Here is a 4,985-nt window from a genome sequence, read left to right on the forward strand (position 1 = left end):
CCAAGGATGTCTGGGAGCCCCGGGTCAAACCCACAGGTGTCTGCGGGGCCTCGGGTGGTTCCCATGGGGGTCTGGGGAACTCACGGGTGCTCACTACGGGTCCGCGGTGCCCCCACAGAAGTGGGACCACACATCATCATCCCCGCACCTACGGCTCGGAGGTGCCCCCACAGAAGTGGGACCACACATCGTCATGCCCGCAGACTACGGGTCCGCGGTGCCCCCACAGAAGTGGGACCACACATCATCATCCCCGCATGTGTCACCCGTGGAACCACCAGCCTGCTACCCTTTAGGATACCCGAGGATTCCCCGCGGGTGGTCTCCAGAGGTCCCACGCAAAACCACGGAAGTAACCCTGAATGTAAAAAAAATAAACCTGGCCTATACATTCAATACATACACCCTCCCCCCCAACACCTACAGTACAATAATGTGCAAAATAACTATTATCCAGATATGGATAATAGATTAATTGCCCATTATTAAAAACATTAACTAGCATATACAAATAAATAAAGTACTACTGACCTCATCAATACGAAGTGTCCGATGCCAGCGCCTTCCTTCTCTTGCCCACACAAAACATAGCCAAAACCAAGCCAATACATTGCAATTACATTCAGATATCAATTAACCCCTTAAACACCTTATCGGATAATAACCGCAAAGGTAATTAAGGGGTTAAGCCACACAGGCACGATACCCACCCTTCACCCATGAATTTGTACTGTGGCTTCATCATGCAACTATATATATATATACTGTATATATATACATACAGAGAGACAGAGAGAAAGAGAGAGAGAGAGATATATACAGTATATATATACACACGTTATATACACACCCATGATAAACCAAATATACAGTACAAATAAATGTAGAAGGGTTATCAAAACCATACTGTTCTACAACCAAACACTTCTCCATACAGACACTACATTAAAAATCAATTTCCTTTAAAAATCCTAACTGATCTCACAATCTACTGTACTGTATATGATCACAAACCAATGAAAAAAGTCACATTCCAAAATGCATAAAATCTATGCACCATACTGTATACATTCTGCAAATTAATCAACGTAAACAAAAATCAATTAGCAATCATTATTTAGATCTCTAAACATTTCACACTCAATCATGAACAATGAAACCATTAACAGATTCACGCCTAGAGCAGAACAATTAAGCCTTTGAAAAAATATAAGTACCGACAAAAATACAACCTTTCCAAACCAAGCCTACAGTACCTACAGTACAGTATCCCTGACCTTCCTCAAACACACAATACAATACCAAGGAATAATACATCTATCTAATTTTAAAATACTTTAAACTCACAAAATAATTAAAAACACATCTAATCCAGCTTTTAAAACATCATCATTTCTTACCCTGAATGTATACTGTACAGTATATCTCTCTAGACATATATATTGTACATACATACATACAGTGGCAAGAAATGATATACCACAAAAAAATAAAAATACACAGGTTAAAAAACCTTTTGAAAAAATTAACAAGTTAAATAAAATACATTTCTTTACTGTAGTTCACTTACCATTACTTGCCCCCACCGACTCCCGTTGCCCAGCTTACTCACGAACCAATCCACGATCAGGAACCCATAAAATAATAAACCATTGAAAATAATAAACATTAAACTAAAAATCCAAACCAATCCACGGGTCTTCTACTTGTAATACACCTTCATCTGTATTCTTCTTTCTTCTATCTCCTTCCGGGCGGGGCAGGGCGTGGTCTTCTTTCCATCATCGGCCACGCCCTTGTCTTTTTCCTTCTCCGGAGGTCCTTCCTCCGCGGCGTCTGGCTGCAAAATGAGACGACATAGGCTTTTAAAGGCCTATGACGTCACATTTTGCGTCATGGTTCCCACGGTCCTGATTGGACCGTGAAAACCATGTGTGTTGGCCGATAATAAAAAAATGATGACGTCACTTAAAGGGAATGAAAGCACAGCCAATCAGAATGGCTTTGCTTCAATTGCCTTTAAGATGACGTCATGAAAAGGCACATGGCCGTGCACACATGGTACTAGAGCCAATCAGAGCGTGGGAACTTTATCCCTACTCTGATTGGCTCTGGTATACCATGTGTCAGGGGCTTGGGGGAGAAAGGATGTGACGTCAATGAAAACCTGTCACGTGGTACGGTAGCCAATCAGAGCGTGGGAACTTTATCCTTATTGACGTCACATCCTTTCTCCCCCAAGCCCCTGACACATGGTATACCAGAGCCAATCAGAGTAGGGATAAAGTTCCCACGCTCTGATTGGCTACCGTACCACGTGACAGGTTTTCATTGACGTCACATCCTTTCTCCCCCAAGCCCCTGACACATGGTATACCAGAGCCAATCAGAGTAGGGATAAAGTTCCCACGCTCTGATTGGCTCTAGTACCATGTGTGCACGGCCATGTGCCTTTTCATGACGTCATCTTAAAGGCAATTGAAGCAAAGCCATTCTGATTGGCTGTGCTTTCATTCCCTTTAAGTGACGTCATCATTTTTTTATTATCGGCCAACACACATGGTTTTCACGGTCCAATCAGGACCGTGGGAACCATGACGCAAAATGTGACGTCATAGGCCTTTAAAAGCCTATGTCGTCTCATTTTGCAGCCAGACGCCGCGGAGGAAGGACCTCCGGAGAAGGAAAAAGACAAGGGCGTGGCCGATGATGGAAAGAAGACCACGCCCTGCCCCGCCCGGAAGGAGATAGAAGAAAGAAGAATACAGATGAAGGTGTATTACAAGTAGAAGACCCGTGGATTGGTTTGGATTTTTAGTTTAATGTTTATTATTTTCAATGGTTTATTATTTTATGGGTTCCTGATCGTGGATTGGTTCGTGAGTAAGCTGGGCAACGGGAGTCGGTGGGGGCAAGTAATGGTAAGTGAACTACAGTAAAGAAATGTATTTTATTTAACTTGTTAATTTTTTCAAAAGGTTTTTTAACCTGTGTATTTTTATTTTTTTGTGGTATATCATTTCTTGCCACTGTATGTATGTATGTACAATATATATGTCTAGAGAGATATACTGTACAGTATACATTCAGGGTAAGAAATGATGATGTTTTAAAAGCTGGATTAGATGTGTTTTTAATTATTTTGTGAGTTTAAAGTATTTTAAAATTAGATAGATGTATTATTCCTTGGTATTGTATTGTGTGTTTGAGGAAGGTCAGGGATACTGTACTGTAGGTACTGTAGGCTTGGTTTGGAAAGGTTGTATTTTTGTCGGTACTTATATTTTTTCAAAGGCTTAATTGTTCTGCTCTAGGCGTGAATCTGTTAATGGTTTCATTGTTCATGATTGAGTGTGAAATGTTTAGAGATCTAAATAATGATTGCTAATTGATTTTTGTTTACGTTGATTAATTTGCAGAATGTATACAGTATGGTGCATAGATTTTATGCATTTTGGAATGTGACTTTTTTCATTGGTTTGTGATCATATACAGTACAGTAGATTGTGAGATCAGTTAGGATTTTTAAAGGAAATTGATTTTTAATGTAGTGTCTGTATGGAGAAGTGTTTGGTTGTAGAACAGTATGGTTTTGATAACCCTTCTACATTTATTTGTACTGTATATTTGGTTTATCATGGGTGTGTATATAACGTGTGTATATATATATACTGTATATATCTCTCTCTCTCTCTTTCTCTCTGTCTCTCTGTATGTATATATATACAGTATATATATATATAGTTGCATGATGAAGCCACAGTACAAATTCATGGGTGAAGGGTGGGTATCGTGCCTGTGTGGCTTAACCCCTTAATTACCTTTGCGGTTATTATCCGATAAGGTGTTTAAGGGGTTAATTGATATCTGAATGTAATTGCAATGTATTGGCTTGGTTTTGGCTATGTTTTGTGTGGGCAAGAGAAGGAAGGCGCTGGCATCGGACACTTCGTATTGATGAGGTCAGTAGTACTTTATTTATTTGTATATGCTAGTTAATGTTTTTAATAATGGGCAATTAATCTATTATCCATATCTGGATAATAGTTATTTTGCACATTATTGTACTGTAGGTGTTGGGGGGGAGGGTGTATGTATTGAATGTATAGGCCAGGTTTATTTTTTTTACATTCAGGGTTACTTCCGTGGTTTTGCGTGGGACCTCTGGAGACCACCCGCGGGGAATCCTCGGGTATCCTAAAGGGTAGCAGGCTGGTGGTTCCACGGGTGACACATGCGGGGATGATGATGTGTGGTCCCACTTCTGTGGGGGCACCGCGGACCCGTAGTCTGCGGGCATGACGATGTGTGGTCCCACTTCTGTGGGGGCACCTCCGAGCCGTAGGTGCGGGGATGATGATGTGTGGTCCCACTTCTGTGGGGGCACCGCGGACCCGTAGTGAGCACCCGTGAGTTCCCCAGACCCCCATGGGAACCACCCGAGGCCCCGCAGACACCTGTGGGTTTGACCCGGGGCTCCCAGACATCCTTGGGCCTACCGTGTGGACCCAATTGTGGCTCACGGTGACCCAAGGAGACCACCTGAGCGCCATGGTGCTGGCAGGATCCACCAGCAGGCCTCCAGAACCTGTGGAATGCTGCTGGTAAACTGTAGGTCTGTCCAGGTGCCCTGCCAGCCCACCGGGGACTAGCGTGGGGCTACGTTATGGACCCTGAATGTAAAAGAATAAATCTTGTATTTATGGGGGGGGGGGGGGCACAGGGGGTGGGTAATGTATTTAATAAATAGAATGCTGTTTATTGTGGGTGATTGTACTGTTTTTATTGTGGGTACTGGGGTGGGGGTGGGGTGTTTCCCCAACGGTATGTGGGTAGGCCTCCCTTGTGGGTAGTTAGTGGGTGAGGGTTGAGGGTGGTTAGGCCTCACGGGGTGGGGGGTTAGAGTGGGAGGGTATGTACAGTAGGCGTCCCAAGTGGTGGGTGAGGGTGGGTTAACCCCTTCATGACTGTAGCGGTTAATAACC

The sequence above is a fragment of the Ascaphus truei genome, chromosome 4, assembly GCF_040206685.1.
Source record: "Ascaphus truei isolate aAscTru1 chromosome 4, aAscTru1.hap1, whole genome shotgun sequence".
NCBI classification, from domain to species: domain Eukaryota; kingdom Metazoa; phylum Chordata; class Amphibia; order Anura; family Ascaphidae; genus Ascaphus; species Ascaphus truei.